Source organism: Myotis brandtii, unplaced genomic scaffold (genome assembly GCF_000412655.1).
Source record: "Myotis brandtii unplaced genomic scaffold, ASM41265v1 scaffold353, whole genome shotgun sequence".
Taxonomy (NCBI): domain Eukaryota; kingdom Metazoa; phylum Chordata; class Mammalia; order Chiroptera; family Vespertilionidae; genus Myotis; species Myotis brandtii.
Genome location: NW_005363578.1, coordinates 495,429 through 514,394, shown reverse-complemented (window position 1 = coordinate 514,394; position 18,966 = coordinate 495,429). Strand labels below are relative to the sequence as shown.

General features: G+C 40.4%; 3 pseudogenes; all 3 read left to right on the top strand.

Moving 5' to 3' along the window:
- Window positions 1-15,657: 15,657 nt before the first annotated feature.
- LOC102254700 lies at window positions 15,658-15,839 on the top strand (annotated as a pseudogene).
- Window positions 15,840-16,399: 560 nt separating this feature from the next.
- LOC102254416 lies at window positions 16,400-16,587 on the top strand (annotated as a pseudogene).
- A 301-nt stretch (window positions 16,588-16,888) lies between these two features.
- Window positions 16,889-17,214, top strand: LOC102253511 (annotated as a pseudogene).
- The last annotated feature ends 1,752 nt before the right edge of the window (window positions 17,215-18,966 follow it).

Here is an 18,966-nt window from a genome sequence, read left to right as displayed (position 1 = left end):
AATTCTAATTGCAGGGAGGTGAAGTTTGTGATTGTTAAATAAATAATAAAACTGTCCATTAAAATTGGGGAGAAATAAACCACATTCAATCTACTGTGACAAGTTCTGGCCAAATTTTCTAAAAATATAAAACCATCTTTATCAGAAACAGCTTTCACTCTATATTATAATAGGTGAGAGATGTTTTTACTTTATTCAAACCAAAACACCTCATATTTTAGCAATCTGACTCTGGGAGGTAATATATAAAAGTAAAGTGGATTTTTTAAATCAATCTGAATTTTGGAGCATAAATTAGACTTTTTAATTTTTCTCGTCAATGAATAATTACCTAATAATATTACACAGTGTTGCGGGTGATAGTATTGTAAAGAACTGTTCTCCCTTTCTCTTTTTGTCTTCTTCTAGATACACAGGAGAACATTAGCCTCTGAGTCCTTGATACAAGACTAATGAAGCTGCTCAGTCATTTAATTTATAGCTTTTTCAGGGAGAGCATGATGTCATCTTATATTACCTGTTAAATTCTCTAGTCAGGGTTTCTCAGGTTAGTCATTTAATAAAGTTGTATTTTACTTGAAAGTGAGTTTATGAATTCAGTTGCTATTATAAATTGTGTTGCTTTCCTAACAAAATTTGAGAATTCAGGATAAATGAGACTACGTTGTTTCAGGTTAAATAAAGTATTTTTGACTTTACAATACAATAAAACTTTCCTCCTGAAAACCAAATGCTCAACACATATAACACAAGATCAATGTTAAGTGAAAGTACTAGTATTTCAAGTAGCCTTTTAGAATTGTAATTTATCTGAAATAAGTTAAACATGACAGGTTATAACTAAGGGTAAAACCACCAATGAAAGAATTCTTTCAACATCTTAAAACTGAAGAAGGAGCTATGGCATGACTGGTTTTGTGATAATCTTATATTTGCCATATAAACCTTCTCAGGGAAATGTGGTCTTATTGCTGTTCTTGTCTCTCACTATATTATATACAAGGGGGGGGTGGCATTAACTTGAAAGCAGAAATAACTATTTAACCTGAATACTTGGGATTTCTTCTCAGAAAAGATACCTATTGCTTTGGATAATGTAGTTGGAAAGATCACCGTATGTTTATGTCTAACCCTCCATTCTAGGCTTGTTCAAATAAGATAATTTAACTAAACCCCAGTGGTGGCTCAGCATCAGAGAGTTTATTGAGACTACATTATTTTTGTTCCACATAGAACTAATTTCGCTTCCATTCCATCAGCCTATATTGACAGACACTGAATACACATCCCCATGAAAGTCATTATTGAGTTTCCTGTAGAACTGTTGTTGAGGATGTCACTCATTAATTGTCCTCTGTGTGGTGACTGAGGACAGAAAGTTCTCTCATATTACTGTGATGTATTTCTTGTGAATTCCATTTTAATCTTCAAGTCACTTCTAGTATGCATTTTTTCACATTAAACTTGATATTTATTTGATAAGTATTATCTTTTTTTTTATTAAATCTTTATTGTTCAGATTACATTTGTTCCTCTTTTTCCCCCCCCCCATAACTCCCCTCCTCCCAGTTCCCGCCCCACCCTCCGCCCTCACTCCCCACCCACTGTCCTCATCCATAGGTGCACGATTTTTGTCCAGTTTCTTCCCGCATCTCCCATTCCCCTTTCCCCCCCAAGAATAGTCAGTCCATTCCCTTTCTATGTCCCTGATTCATTATAATCACCAGTTCATTCTGTACATCAGATTATTTATTCACTTGATTCTTAGATTCACTTGTTGATAGATGCATGTTTGTTGTTCACAATTTGTATCTTTACCTTTTTCTTCTTCCTCCTCTTAAAGGATACCTTTCAGCATTTCGTATAATACTGGTTTAGTGGTGATGAACTCCTTTAGCTTTTCCTTATCTGTGAAGCTCTTTATCTGACCTTCAATTCTGAATGATAGCTTTGCTGGATAAAGTATTCTTGGTTGTAGGTTCTTGGTATTCAGCACTTTGAATATTTCTTGCCATTCCCTTCTGGCCTGCAAAGTTTCTGTTGAGAAATCAGCTGACAGTCGTATGGGTATTCCCTTGTAGGTAATTGAGTCTCTTTCTCTTGCTGCTTTTAAGATTCTCTCTTTGTCTTTTGCTCTTGGCATTTTAATTATGATGTGTCTTGGTGTGGTCCTCTTTGGATTCCTTTTGTTTGGGGTTCTCTGCGCTTCTTGGACCTGTAAGTCCATTTCTTTCACCAGGTGGGGGAAGTTTTCTGCCATTATTTCTTCAAATAGGTTTTCAATATCTTGCTGTCTCTCATCTTCTGGCACCCCAATTATTCTGATGTTTGTACGCTTGAAGCTGTCCCAGAGGCTCCTTACACTATCTTCGTATTTTCGGATTCTTTTTTCATTTTGCTTTTCCGGTTGGGTGTTTTTTGCTTCTTCGCATTTCAAATCTTTGGCTTGATTCTTGCGCTCCTCTGGTCTGCTATTGGGTGTCTGTATAATATTCTTTATTTCAGTCCGTGTATGCTTAATTTCTAGTTGGTTCTTTATCATAGCATCGAGGGTCTCATTAGTTTTCGTGACTCTCTCCTCAAGTTTATTGACAGCTTCTAGCACATTTTTGCAAGCCCTCAAAATTGCGATTTTTAGCTCTATATCCTCCATTTCTGTCATGTTTTTTTGTCTCCGCATTTTTTATGCTTTCTTGGTGCACCCCCTAGTGGTCTTTGTGCGCAGTCTTGTTCTCGTTGAGCCTTGATTGTTGTAGTTAATACTAGAGGGATTTGACCACCAGGCCGACTGGCTGTGAGAATCAGCTGTGGGAAAACTTCTGTCCTCTGGGGGGGCGCTAATCTAGCCTTTGCCTGCGGCGATCCGGCAAATGGCTCTGCGCAGGGCTTGGGCGGGGCGGGCTCAACAGGGCGGGCGGAGGGAGCCGTTATGGTGCCCTCAGTCCTGTTCCCAGAGGCTCTGCTTCTCAGAACCCCCGGAACCGCTGCAAACCTCGGAGGGAAAGCTGCCTTCCAACTGATGCCAGACACTCCCGCTTCTCCCGTTTGGGTCCGAGTCCCCAGCGATTCGCCCGTATCTGGAGCTCAGAGTCTGAGACTCCCCCCTGACCGAAAACGACAACCGCGCTCTCAGCCACCAGCCCGCTTTGCGCGCGCACCTCCGCACCTGAGTTTTTTCCACACTGCGCCTCCTCTGAGCCTCGGTGTGCTGTTATTTTTCCTTCTAGTTGAAGAGTCTCTCCTCAGCCAGCCTTCCTGTGGTTCTGGGTGATGTCCGTTCCATCTTTTAGTTGTATTTTTGAAGTGGTTGTTTGCGGCAGCAGTCTCCGGTGTTTACCTATGCTGCCATCTTGGTCTCCATCTCGATAAGTATTATCTTATTATCCTATTTTCCATATGCTTATTTTCTTGGCACAACTATATAAACTAAAATCTTTTGTATACTTTCAACAATTTAATTCAAAATAATCGTGAAGCAGATAGCAGCATAATTAATAAATAAATAGCAAAAAGATAGGGAGTTTGTAAAAAGTTAGTTTTCATGCCTCTCATGATAAAAATTGAAACCTGTAATTCTTAAACATATAATGATTTTTATGGACAACTCAAATATTGAGTACCCTGGGCATCTTAATTTGTCCAACTTAATAGCTTTTCATGAGATTTCAAATAAATCCCACTAATATTAGTGGGAAATTGAATTTAAATACATTTACCAATTGAATTTATATTACTTGGGGATTTAAAATGCTTTTTAGTATTAAGATTTTTTTTATCTGCAACATATAAATAATAATATCTTGCTATCCATGATTGCTATAGGGACAAGATAAGGTAATAATTTAAAATAAATTTACTAATAGTAAAATAAGATCCAATCAGTAAGTCAAAAGTAATATTTTTGAGTGACCATAGGCTAATCAGTAAACTAGAATATTCTTGATGTACATCAGTGGACAAACAGACATAGTTCTTGTCAAGCATTAGTACAGCCAAGGGGACATAAATAAATCATTAAATATGTAATTACAAATTGTGATAAGTCATATGTAAGAAAAAGAAGGTGTTACAGACTGAATAGTTACAGTATGCCTCTCTGAGAAAAATGATGCAAATATTGATACCTGGTATAGGAGAAATAGGTAAAGAGGTGGATATTCTAACCACATGCACAACATTCACAGAGAGAAAAGGAACTTGGCCTATGTGAAACATTGCTGAAATGACTACAGTAAGAGAGGCAAAAGGGGAGTAGGATGAAATTAGATACACAGGCAGAATTCTGTTCCTCAAAGGCCTTACAGTTCATGTTAATGATTTCAGATTTACCTCTGAGAGAATGAGATTGTTTGTGGTTGACTTATTTTTAAGAGACATTTTAGATTGAGAGGAAGGTACAGAGGTTTTCCATATACACCCTTCTCCCACTCATGCATAGCCTCCCTCCATGATCAACATTCCCCACCAGAATGGAACATTTGTCATCATTGATTAACTTCATTGACACATCACTCAGAATCTACAGTTTACATTACTGTTCACTCTTGGTGTTGTACATTCCATGGGTTTGGACAAATGTATAATAATGTATAGCCATCATTGTGGTATCATACAAAGTATTTTCACTGCCTTAAACATCCTCTGTGTTCCCCCTATTCACCTCTCCACCCCACCAACTCCCAACAATCGCTGGCTGTTTTGCTGTCTGCATAGTTTTGCATTTTTCAGAGCGTCATAGGGTTATAATCATAGTATGTAACCTTTTCAGATTGGCTCCTATCACTAACAAATATACACTTCAGTTTCCACCATCTTTTTGTGGTTTGATAGCTCACTTCTTTTTAGCACTGAATAATATTCCATTGTCTGGATGTACTACAGTTTATTTGCCCACTCACCCACTGCAGGACATCTTTCTTGCTTTCAAGTTTTGGTCGTTAAGAATAAAGCTGCTATAAACATCTAGGTGCAGGTTTTTGTGGGGACATAAGTTATAACTCCTTTGGTTACTCAATTACCAAGATGCATGATTGCTTGATCATATGGGAAGTGTATGTTTTGTTTTACAAGAAACATAAAAACTATCTTCCAAAGTGGCTGAATCATTTGCATTCCCACCAGCAATGAATGAGCTCCTGTTGCTCCACATCCTCGCCAGCATTTGGTGTTGTCAGTGTTTCCAATTTTGGCCATTCTAATAGGTGTGTACTGGTATCTCATTGTTGCTTTAATTTGCGCTTCCTTGATGATATATGGCATGGAGCATCTTTTCATGTGCTTACTTGCTATCTGTATATCTCCTTTGGTGAGGAATCTTTCAAAGTCTTTGGCCCTTTTAATCAGGATGTTTGTTTTCTTAAACTGGAATTTATGAGTTCCTTGTATATTTTGGATAACAGTTCTTTATCAGATACATCTTCTGCAAATATTTTTCCCAGTCTATAGCCAGTCTTCTCATTATCTTGATATTGTGTGTTGCAGAGCAAAAGTTCTTAATTTTAATGACTTCTAGCTTATAAATTATGCCTTTCATGGATTAAACATCCTGAATTGTGCCTTTTGTGTTGTATCTAAAAAGTCATGGTCATGCCCAATGCCATCTAAGCTTTCTCCTATGCTATTTTCTAGGAGTTTCACTATGGAGATGTTTGAAGTGACATTATCAGATTTATATTTATAAATATCATATTGAATAGTGTGCAAGAAAGTTTTGAGAAATACAAATGTGAATTTGAGTATAATATTAAGGATCTATTGCAACTACCCAGGACAGAAATAATAGTGACTTAACATTAAGGTGATGACATTGGAGACAGTCATATGTATTTACTCTAAATCTAATGAGAGAATGGAAATGGAATTTATAATAATAGAATGAATGTTGGTGACTAAGAAGAATGAATCATCAAAATTGTCATTGTCCTGGTTAATTCCATAAATTATGAAAGGCAGTGGAAGAATAGCCACAGCTGAAATTAAAAACAAAATCATGACATAGTGAGTCGCATTTCACCTGATTTTTTTAAAAATGAAATGTGACTTAAACTTTTAAAGGCAAGTTTTACTTTTAGTGTCTTGTTTGAAAATATTGTTTCCCATATTGAGCACTGCCTGCTGAATTACATATGGATTTTCTTCTTCATACCTAAATTTATCATAGTGAAGTCTTGTTCCCCTCTCAATGTCACCTGGAAAAGAGAACTTTTAAATGCGTGAAGCAGCTGCTGCTTTGTGGAGGGGGAAGTTAATGACATGAATTATGACGCCTTCAAATTTTTACATATTTGTGGGAACCACACCAGGGTCCCCAGATAGTCAAGGCCAATGGGACCACAGAGGCCTTGTTGTCAATACACCAGAATGGTCAAGGCTGTTCTGAGCATGATCCTAATCGGGGTGCTGAAGGCCAAGATACCATGAGCAGGTGCAAGGACACATGGTACACTTTGCCCTTCTATAGCCAAAATGATTGATTTCACTGTTGGCAACTAGCCTTCTTTGTCTCTGGAGTAATATACAGATTATTGACCAGAAGTCTGCTAGAGAGAGAGCAGCTGGGCAGAGCTAATGTGAGAGAGAGAGGCAAGAGAGTCTGCTGGAGTGCAGAGAAGCAGAGGTAGTCGACACAGAGAATGTAGCTCTTATGTGTGCAGGAGAGGGGAGAGCTCAGATAGAGCTGAGAGCTGATACTGCTATAATGTAAGGTTAAGAGCTCATAGAGAGCTCAGATGTAGCTACCATGTTAACCAGACAGTGTGCTGGGCAAGAGAGACAGGAAAAGCTGCTGAGCCAGAGGGCTTAGGTGCTGCTACATGTGAGGCAGTGAGTCTAGGGGGCAGCATGTGGCTGCTCAGATAACAACTGTGAGTACAGAGATTAATGCTGCTTTGTAGGAAAGAAGTACATGTTAACCAGCTCATGTTTGGCTGCCTGCCTGTATGGATTTTGTTGTAAAAGACTATTTTGTCTGACAGCTATATGGCCACTGGCTTCTGCAATAAAGACTCACCCTATATAATAAAAGCCCAGCGACTGAACAACAGAACGACCAGAATGACCAGTTGACCAGTCACTGTGATGTCCACTGACCACCATAGGGCAGATGCTCAATGCAGGAGCTGCCCCCTGGTGGTCAGTGCACTTCCACAGTGGGAGCCCCTCTCAGCTGACCAACCCGTCCTGGCAGCCCACCAGCCTGGTGGCAGCCACTCCCTCCCTCAATAGTCCTGCAGGTCCAACCTCCAGAGAACAGGCCAGGCACCAATGGACCAGCACCGCCAGCACGATCCTGACAGCTCCACCAGTCTCCTGGAAGTTGGCCTCAGGCATCGCAGCCACTTCCCCTCCCTAGATGCTCCGCAAGGAAGAAATGATATAAAAGCGGCTGCCAGGTGGCTTCCAACAACCGGAGTGAAGTAAGTGGGATGGATCCAGATCTTGGACCGGCAAGGGCATCCCACTGCCTGCCTGGAGGGCCAACTGTGTCCCAGACCCCTCCACCCCACTTGGGACCCCATTCGTGCACGAATTCATGCACTGGGCCTCTAGTATTACACATAAGTTAATATGCATTTTATTATCTTAGTCTGGTTTTCTTTCCCACAAACTGGAAAAAGCCTAGCTCCTTTTAAGAATGGCTGCGAATTAATTTCTAAATGATAGTGTCCAAGTGAAGTAATCTTTATTTTTAAATATGTTTTTATTTAAGAGGATGGGAAAGGGAGAGAAAGATAGAAACATCACTGATGAGAGAGAATAATTGATTGGCTGCCTCCTGCATGCTCCACACTGGGAATCGAGCCCAAGACCTGGGCATGTGCCCTGACTGAGAATCAAACTGTGACCTACTGGTCCATAGGTCAGCACTCAAGCACTGAGTCACACTGGCTGGGCGAGTGAAGTAATTTTAAAATATGAGTGAGAGTTAGTTATATTATAATTTTTAAAATCACATGTTTGGTCTTCCACAAGTGTTTAAAAATAGTTAATTCATAATTTTTTTAAAAAACCTTATATCATAATGATGTGAAAATAAATACATATTATTATCAAGGCAATTTCATCCACATTAATTTCACTGAAAGAATTATCTTCTATAATTACTGACATTTACCCTAGACTTATTTTCAGAAATAAGCAAGACTAATGAGGCAAGATATCCCCTCCCCCCAATACACATGGTGGTGAAACGCATTGGCTTCACAGAAAAGTTGGTTGTACCACAAACCAATTTTACGAAGCAAGACACCCTTGTGATTTCACTATCTGAAATATTATTATGAAGCTTTGCAGGATTATCATAAAGTAAGTATATATTATTACCATGGGAAATAGGATTGCTAAGATGATGTAATATAATTGAAAATGCCCAGCAGAAGCGATAAAATACTCCTACATGTCAATTACCTTTTCTTTCTTTCTGCCCTTCCTTTCTTTGAGTGGCAAACTTATAAGTACAGGTTAATAAGAAGGTATATTTTTTTGGTGCTTCCATAAGGATGCATCTTCAAACTGAAGTTCACCTTTTCTAATTACAACGATGTCAGTATTAATATTATTTGAAAAAGGATGAAATTGATCTAGCACTATCACATAAACAAAATGATCAGGTTTCCCAGTGAGTGACCAAAACATATTTATATTAACTCTGTAAGATTATAAAAACTTGCCTCCTTCCAGAATCCCGTTATTGCTGAGTCTCCCATAGTTGCTGGGTTCATGGGTCCTTAGTGGGGTTTTTCAGTTTTCTGCTTCAAGACAATTCAGAACTATAATGTTACTGTCTTTTTTGTTGTTATTTATCCTAGTGATATAACTTGTTCATTGACTGAGGAATAATTCTAAAGAGAATGCCGATAAATCATAAAGTGACAAATAGTAATAATAGGTACATTTTGTGGCAGAATTCTAATGAACCTTACATACTGTCATTATTTCATTTGCTATGCTGACCTATAAAGAAAGCTTTTGTAAAATTCCCAAAGCCTGTAAGTCTCTAATTTCATATAATGATAAGTGACAGGAACAAAATTAAACAGATTTTTCTGATACTAAAGTGCTTATTAAAACCAACCAACACAAGTCAAAACAAAATAATGACAAAACAAAATAACCTGAAACTTCAGTATAACCTTGGAGAATACGAAAAGCTGCTCTAAATATTAGTAACTTGTTTTCATTATGATTCAGAGAGGAAAGAATGCTAGAATAAAACAAAACAAAACAAAAAGAAAAAGGAAAAGAGAAGCTACAAAGTCAGTAATAGACTAAAAGAAAGACATAGATACTCTCTTATGGAAAGGAGTTGGTAGCTACTTTAAACAGTCAGTAAATATGTAGACTCAAGATATGAGAAAGTGAACTTAAGTGGCAAGATGTGGGAACAAATTCATGAGGCGTACTGAAAAAGGTCAAAATCTGTGAAATATCAAGGTGTTTTGCATTTTTCATGCATATTTATGCTAACCTTGAAAAAATAAGTTAAGTCTTTTGGATTAAAAGTAGGTTTAGAGTTAGAGTGGGTCAAAATGGTTTGTCATATTTTTTCTTGATTTAGATATAGTCTTGTATTTAAAAAATTAAAAATCCTTTTTATTTTAGAACTAGAGACCCAGTGCACAAAATTCAGCATGGGTAGGGTCCCTAGGCCTGGCTGGCGATCAGGGCCGATCTGTGGGGCGACTGGTAGGGCGATCGGAAGGGACCCCCACTAGCACCCACCTTGGATGGCCTGAGGCCTGCAAGCTGGGGACAGCTCCTGTGTTGAGCATCTGCCCTCTGGTGGTTAGTGAGCATCATAGCGATCTGTCATTCCACTGGTTGTTGTGCCTTTCAGTTGATTTGCATATTAGGCTTTTATTATATAGGATTACTCTGGAATTTTTCTTTTATTTTTGCTTAGGGGGTTTTAGAAAATACCTGGCTATATAGTATTTCATCCACTTTTGTTGACTTTGTCATGATTTAAAATGTAAGTATCCAGAATTATATTTATTTAAGCATTTATTACCAAGAGCTATCATTGAACATTGAACTCTGCACAAAAGATGCTGGGAAATAATGCTCAGACTCTATGCATAGTCACACATGATGTTACTTGCAGTTTCAAAAATCTTATGTGCTTATCTTTAAAAGTCTCACATCTAGTTTCCTTTTTAAAAAAATTCTTTAAAACATTTAACTTCATTGTGTACACTATTACCTTTACAATAGTCATTTCAAAATATTCTTCTCTCCCCTGGTCAGTGTGGCTCAGTTGGTTGGGTATTGTCCCATGCACCCAGAGGTCACTGGTTAGATTCCTCTTTGGGGCACATGCCAGGGTTTGGGGAACAATCCCTGGTAAAGGGAGTACAAGAGGCAGCTGATCAATGTTATATTGATGTCTCTCTCTCTCTCTCTCTCTCTCTCTGTATCTCACACACACTCTCCCTTCCTCTCTCTAAAATATATATAGATTGCTGAGAAATGTTAAAGAGAGAAAGGGATAAAAGCTAACTCTAGAAAACCAGTAAATTTTTTATAAAGATTTATTCATTTATTTTTGTTAATAAAAATAAGTTCAGAGCCCTGGCTGGTATGGCTCAGATGGCTGAGCATCCTCCCATGTACCAAAAGTTCACGGGGTTACATTCCAGGTCAGAGCACATACCTGGGTTGCAGGAGACAGCTGATTGATGTGATATCAATGTTTCTCTCTCCCTCTCCCTTCCTCCCTCTCTAAAATCATTAAAAACATGTTAAAAATAAAATATAATAAAACATATCACTGTCAAATCTTTAAAAAATAGTTCAAAATCATAAAACTTTAGAACTGCAAGAGAGTCTTTAGAAAGAGGAGGTCCATGTGGATTAAAAGTACAATCCTATATAATAAAAGCCTAATATGCTAAGTGTTCGGTTGACCAGTTGGCCATTCAACCAATCAAAGTGTAATATGCTAAGGCCACTCAACCGCACGCTATGATGTGCACTGACCACCAGGGGGCAGACAGTCGACCGGTCAACCAGTCACTATGATGTGCACTGACCACCAGGGAGTGACTGCTCTGACTAGTAGGTTAGCTTGCTGTGGGGTCAGGCCGATCTGGACTGAGCAAGATAGGCCGGACAGACCCTGGAGCCTTCCTGTTGTCCCTCCCCAGCTGCCCAACCTCCCGTGTCCCTCCGTGGCCCCAATCATGCACCAGTGGGGTCCCTTGCCCTGGCCTGCTGCCTCTTGAAATCCAGGACCCCTTGCAGGATGTTGGAGAGCCGGTTTCAGCCCAATCCTGCAGGCCAGGCTGAGGGACCCCACTGGTGCATGAATTCGTGCACCAGGCCTCTAGTTGGTATTATAAAAGAACATGTTTTCTTTTATTATATAGGATTACTCTGGAATTTTTCTTTTATTTTTGCTTAGGGGGTTTTAGAAAATACCTGGCTATATAGTATTTCATCCACTTTTGTTGACTTTGTCATGATTTAAAATGTAAGTATCCAGAATTATATTTATTTAAGCATTTATTACCAAGAGCTATCATTGAACATTGAACTCTGCACAAAAGATGCTGGGAAATAATGCTCAGACTCTATGCATAGTCACACATGATGTTACTTGCAGTTTCAAAAATCTTATGTGCTTATCTTTAAAAGTCTCACATCTAGTTTCCTTTTTAAAAAAATTCTTTAAAACATTTAACTTCATTGTGTACACTATTACCTTTACAATAGTCATTTCAAAATATTCTTCTCTCCCCTGGTCAGTGTGGCTCAGTTGGTTGGGTATTGTCCCATGCACCCAGAGGTCACTGGTTAGATTCCTCTTTGGGGCACATGCCAGGGTTTGGGGAACAATCCCTGGTAAAGGGAGTACAGGAGGCAGCTGATCAATGTTATATTGATGCCTCTCTCTCTCTCTCTGTATCTCACACACACTCTCCCTTCCTCTCTCTAAAATATATATAGATTGCTGAGAAATGTTAAAGAGAGAAAGGGATAAAAGCTAACTCTAGAAAACCAGTAAATTTTTTATAAAGATTTATTCATTTATTTTTGTTAATAAAAATAAGTTCAGAGCCCTGGCTGGTATGGCTCAGATGGCTGAGCATCCTCCCATGTACCAAAAGTTCACGGGGTTACATTCCAGGTCAGAGCACATACCTGGGTTGCAGGAGACAGCTGATTGATGTGATATCAATGTTTCTCTCTCCCTCTCCCTTCCTCCCTCTCTAAAATCATTAAAAACATGTTAAAAATAAAATATAATAAAACATATCACTGTCAAATCTTTAAAAAATAGTTCAAAATCATAAAACTTTAGAACTGCAAGAGAGTCTTTAGAAAGAGGAGGTCCATGTGGATTAAAAGTACAATCCTATATAATAAAAGCCTAATATGCTAAGTGTTCGATTGACCAGTTGGCCATTCAACCAATCAAAGTGTAATATGCTAAGGCCACTCAACCGCACGCTATGATGTGCACTGACCACCAGGGGGCAGACAGTCGACCGGTCAACCAGTCACTATGATGTGCACTGACCACCAGGGGGCAGACAGTCGACCGGTCAACCAGTCACTATGATGTGCACTGACCACCAGGGGGCAGACAGTCGACCGGTCAACCAGTCACTATGATGTGCACTGACCACCAGGGAGTGACTGCTCTGACTAGTAGGTTAGCTTGCTGTGGGGTCTGGCCGATCTGGACTGAGCAAGATAGGCCGGACCGACCCTGGAGCCTTCCTGTTGTCCCTCCCCAGCTGCCCATTGCCCTGGCCTGCTCCCTCTTGAAATCCAGGACCCCTCGCAGGATGTTGGAGAACCGGTTTCAGCCCAATCCTGCAGGCCAGGCTGAGGGACCTCACTGGTGCATGAATTTGTGCACCAGGCCTCTAGTAGGTATTATAAAAGAACATGTTTTTAGCAAGTAAAAGACAAACTGTTTGACACTTTGTGGCCATTTTTCTCCCTTGATTTGAACTTTAAAAAAATTTCCCTTTTTAAAAATGAAGTTCTATTACAGTTAATGGTATGAGTGTAAGCAAGTTTTTGATATAAACTCTTTACAACTTGTTCATTCCTATTTTAGAAAATAACCCCAAAGTCACATAATAGTAAACAAAAAGGAGAGTACACCTCTATCTCACTTGAGCTTTTTCTCCCTTTTATTTTTAACATTTTCTATCCTCAAATGCAATTTTCCTAGGTCCATGGATGTATTTTTTCTTCTAAGAATAAAGAACACAAGTAAAATGTTAAGCTTTGTCTATTTCAGTAAATTTCCTTATTTTATGAATTATTTCAAAATCTTTTTGGCTTCTGTAATATCACAGCAGATGTTGCAGGCTAATATTTAAATGAAATCAACCAGAGATCGTTTATCTCAAAGTGTTCTATTTTTTTTTTCACCTCTCTATTTAAGGTACTAATGGGCACTATATTAATTATTTTGAGGGGAAAAATGTGTTCATTAAAAAGAAAAAGAAGGAAGAAAGAAAGGAAGGAAAGAAGGAAGGAAGGAAGAAACAAAAGAAGGAAGGGAGAAAAGGAGGGAGGGAGGAATGGAAGGAAGAATGGAGGGAGGATGAGAGGGGAAGGAAGGAAGGAAGGAAGAAAGAAAAGAAGGAAGGGAGAAAAGGAGGGAGGGTGGAATGGAGGGAGGATGAGAGACAGGGAAGGAAGAAGAGAGGGAAAGAGGGAGGAAAATGAAGAAAGGGGAAGAAAGGAGTATAAGGCAGAAATGAGAAATGGGAGATCTTTAAGGAGATTACAATAGATACTCGATGTCAGGAGAGATGGAAAGGAGATGAGAACAACAAAATTAGTTGATTTCCATAAGATTTTCTTCTCCTTGGAAAAATTCTGTAAACGCAGCAAGCCACCCTCTACACCCCCACCCCCGCAAAAATAAATCTGTAATGACACCATCTACAGGACTCTGTCAATTGGCCAGAAAGGTCTCTTGCAAATGAGCTACTCTTTTCTTAAAGATTTATCCCATCTGGACAGTTAACAGAGTTTTAATAATAAAAAAGTTCCAGAGTGGCCCAGGAAAAGAATAACAACACTTTTTAATCATGAATATTAGAGTACTATGTTAGACTATAAATCAGTTTTCATAGTCAGTGCATTGATTGACCTTGAAGCCCTGAATGTGGTAAACAGATATCTGCAAATGCATGGCTTACTTTAGGGAATGCAGGGCATTTTACTCTGAGTGCTCTGATTTTGACTAATTCTTAGGGATGTCATCTGGTAGGTCACATAAAGGTACATCTTTGGTTCTAACAATTTTTATAAGAAAGATTACCATTAGAAATTATATATTTTTCAATTAAGGAGACAACCTCTCTTGGTGAAATAGATTTATTTTTCCCTTTAAAGTAAGAACAATTCCTAACTTGCAAAATGTTTAATCTTTCTGTTGTAATTTCTGAACTAAATGACAATTTTAAAAAAGAATGTTTCATGGTTAGCTTTTGGAAGAAAGAACATGGTTAGCTTTTGTTACAAAAAGTGAGATTTGTATATATGATTAATGCCTTTCAGTTGTTTAAAAATAAAAAAGAAAGCAATTTTTAAAAGATACCTAATCCAATGTCTAACATAAAATACTGAAAATTATTTTCAGCTTCTTGAGCTATAATTGACAAATAAAATTTAAGATCTTAAAATGTATATATAACATGATGATTTGATATATGTACATCTCTGATAGTAAAATCTTGCAGACTGAGTCAGCAAATATTATATTATATTTCTCTGATCCTGTGTCACATGCCTTTTTTTTCATACTTTAAGATCACAAACAGATGCACCAGTCAATGGCATACTTGAATTTTTTTTTGTCTCAAGCATAAGTCATTAAATAATTATCACTTATTGCACACATTCTCATAGCCGCTAGTATCAAGACTTAGAGAGTAAATGTTTGTGGTTTTGAGCAAAATCTTAAAGACAATAAGGAAAAAATAGTATGAAGAGAAAGTTTTGGAAGTAGTGATTTAGAAATGTGTTTAGAAATATTCCTAAAGCAGAAATCAAGTTATCTTGCTTATAAGTGCAAATGAGGAAAGAACTTAGAATCAATGGCTACTAGTTCTTTATGGATTTCTTAAAATGTTGTAACACTAATGTTTTGATGGTACAGTCTTATGTGGGGGAAAAATACATCAATAACTCTGAGTAGTAAAGGATTTCAGAAGCATTTGACTCTAAATGTGAAAAGATTTTGGAAATATCTTATTCAATTTATTATGCTTATGTTATCTTGTTTTTATGTTTGTATTCAAGTGATATAAGAGAAAATCTATATTTAAGTAAATACAGCATAGCTTATCTATATCTATCTATATCTATATCTATCTATATATATATCTACATATCTATATATATAAAATAGAGAAATATGCAAATTAGGCTGGGATGCCATAACGGGTCACAACCGAACAGGAGGAGGTTGTGCATGCAGCATCAGGGGAGGGGTGGAACTGGCGACTGGCTCCCTTAGTAGTCCTGCGGGGTCAATCTCAAGAGGACAGGCCAGACACCAACAGACCAGCGCTGCTGGCACTTGAACATGAGCAGACAGAAGGAAAAAAGACCTTCAAGGCCTGTCCAAGGCAGGTTTGCATTTAAAACCAAGTGGGGTGGTCCGGAGCTGCGGCACTGACGACAATGGCAGTGTCCGCATTGGTGGCACGGCTGCAGCTCAGAGTGTGGGGAGTGAGGGCCATGCACGCCGGAGGCTTTGGCTGCGAATGGTCGGCAAATTTCAGCTCCAAGGCGGGCGCCATCAGGGAAGCTGGTGGGACGTTCGCAAAAAAAAAGAGAAGGTTGAAGAGGAATGATACTTCTGAGAGCAGACTAAAGAACAGCTGGCAGCCTTGAAGAAACAATATGAAGAAGACATCACTCATCATAAAAAGGAGATTGAGTGTCTGCAGAAAGAAATTGAGCAGCCCCAGCGGAACATCAAGAAACTGAAAGATCATGATACTGCGGTGGTGTCAGGGTGAGGAACAGCCATATTTGCCAGTGCACCCGAGCTGTCAACAACAAAAAGTGTTTGGGAGCTCAGCAGGCTATCTATATCTATCTATATCTATATCTATCTATATATATATCTACATATCTATATATATAAAATAGAGAAATATGCAAATTAGGCTGGGATGCCATAACGGGTCACAACCGAACAGGAGGAGGTTGTGCATGCAGCATCAGGGGAGGGGTGGAACTGGCGACTGGCTCCCTTAGTAGTCCTGCGGGGTCAATCTCAAGAGGACAGGCCAGACACCAACAGACCAGCGCTGCTGGCACTTGAACATGAGCAGACAGAAGGAAAAAAGACCTTCAAGGCCTGTCCAAGGCAGGTTTGCATTTAAAACCAAGTGGGGTGGTCCGGAGCTGCGGCACTGACGACAATGGCAGTGTCCGCATTGGTGGCACGGCTGCAGCTCAGAGTGTGGGGAGTGAGGGCCATGCAAGCCGGAGGCTTTGGCTGCGAATGGTCGGCAAATTTCAGCTCCATGGCGGGCGCCATCAGGGAAGCCGGTGGGACGTTCGCAAAAAAAAGAGAAGGCTGAAGAGGAATGATACTTCTGAAAGCAGACTAAAGAACAGCTGGCAGCCTTGAAGAAACAATATGAAGAAGACATCACTCATCATAAAAAGGAGATTGAGTGTCTGCAGAAAGAAATTGAGCAGCCCCAGCGGAACATCAAGAAACTGAAAGATCATGATACTGCGGTGGTGTCAAGGTGAGGGGCAGCCATATTTGCCGGTGCAGCCTGAGCTGTCAACAACAAAAAGAGCTCGGGAGCTCGGACTCCAGGCCTGCCTCGCCGCTGCCCAGCCTAGCTGCTGCCGTTGCCTCGTGGGGCATGCACCCCGCCGCCAGGGGGGGATGTCTTACAAACCGAACCTGACTGCGCACATGCCCGCTGCCTCCCTCAATACCGCCTTCCACCAGCATGGCAACGTCCTCCCAGTACCGCCAGCTGCTGAGTGACTATGGACCACCATCTCTAGGCTACATGCAGGGAACAGGGAACAGCCAGGTGCTCCAGAGCAAATACGCTGAGCTGCTGGCCATCATCGAAGAGCTGGGGATGGAGATCCGACCCCCACTACGTGGGCAGCAAGAGCGTGATGGAGAATCGAGGCATCATTCATGTGAGAGGGCTGGTTCAGGAGTGCTTGGCCCAAATGGAGCAGAATGGCAGGTCCTAGCCTCCGAGTCAACGCGAAAGGCTTTCCATATTCTTCCAAGAAGTGACAGCTCATGCCCCCCGCCCCACCCCTTCAGATGAAACTTGGTTTCAAAATGTTAACAGACGAAATCCACGCCGAGAGGGAGTGGAAGGCCAGGTCCTAGCCTCTGAGTAAGTATAAAAGGCTTTCTATCTTCTTCCAAGAAGTGACAGCTCATGCCCCCTGCCCCTGCCCCCTTCAGGTGAAACTTGGTTTCAAAATGGTAACAGCTTGGTTTCTCCTCCCCGTGCCCCTCCCGTGGTTCGTCAGGCTCCAAACCTCCCGTTGCTGAGATGGAGAAGAGATTTTTGTAGTCATTAGGTTTACATATTAGTTAGGAACTACCCAGGGCATTTTGTGTGTTTTTTTAAATCATTGATTTACATGATGCACATCAGTTACCTATCACAGAAAACTGTAGTTGGCCTCTCAGATACCGTGTTTCTCTTCTGGATACATTTCTGTTACTCACATGGTTCTGTATGTTTCTCTTCTGAGCTGATCCAACTCTGAGGGTTTGTTTCAGCAAGTCCTGAGGCAGCGCTTTACTTTCCCATCAGTGCATCCAAACATCTGGGAGAAAGTGACTAATAGTGTTTGCATCTTTGTATGTATTTATTACTTGATGTAATAAAGCTTATTTTCATTGACAACAACAACAACAAAAAGAAACTGAAAGATCATGTTGTTGATTAAGTGGACACAGTTCCCCATAGAATGGCTACATACTGTCCACTTCTATGAAGACATAGTTCTGGTAACTAATATCAATCTATGCTGCCAACAGATTATAATAAATTGTGATCAGTGGGGGAAAAAAAATTACCCAAGCGCACCCCCAACCCCTTCACCTGCCCAGACGCCTAGGGTCCCTTTACAACTGGGCTGAGCCCAGGGCTGCCCAGTTACCTGGACACCAGGCCTGACTGCCTCTCTGGTTTGGCCCAAACATTTGAAGTTCGCATTAGTTTCCAACTTAAGAAATTGGAGCGTTCATGTAAAATCAGGATTCCCCACTTCTCTTTCCAAAGTGGCCGATTGGGCTACCAACTAAGGGTGGTGGGAGTCACTTCAACCCTAAGAGGAACCCCCAGCTTGTGGGTGTGGTGAGGAGGAAGCTATCTGTGCAGACAGTTCAGTTGTGTAAACTCTCGCTGACTGTAGCACAGCCCAACAGTGTGGCTGCTCAACTGTGAGATAGCACAGCCATGAAACAGTGCGTCTGTTAAACGAGGTCCCTCTCCAGCTTTCAGGGGGCTCCACCTGCTCCAACCAATGCACCCCACTCTGCCCTGAGCTGCTCAGTGTACCCCACTCAGCTCCAGTAGACAGAATACGTCCCAGTGTAAAGGGAAAGTGTAGCCCTGCCCGGTGTTGCTCTGTGGATAGAGCCTCCGCCTGAGGACTGAAGAGCCCAGAGTTCAATTCCAGGTCAGGGCACATGCCTGTATTGTGGGCTTGATCCCCAGTATGGGGCATGCAAGAGGCAGCCAATCAATGATTCTCTCTCATCATTGACGTTTCTATCTCCCTCCCTCTCTGAAATCAATCTATACTAATAAAAGGGTAATATGCTAATTAGACCGAACAACTTCCGGATGACTTTATGGACGTCCTTTCAGACAAAACCATGGTGGCAGGGTCAAGGCAGAGGCGGTTAGGGGCAATCAGGCCGGCAGGGTAGAGAAGTTAGGGGATCAGGCCAGCAGGGGAGAGAAGTTAGGGAGATCA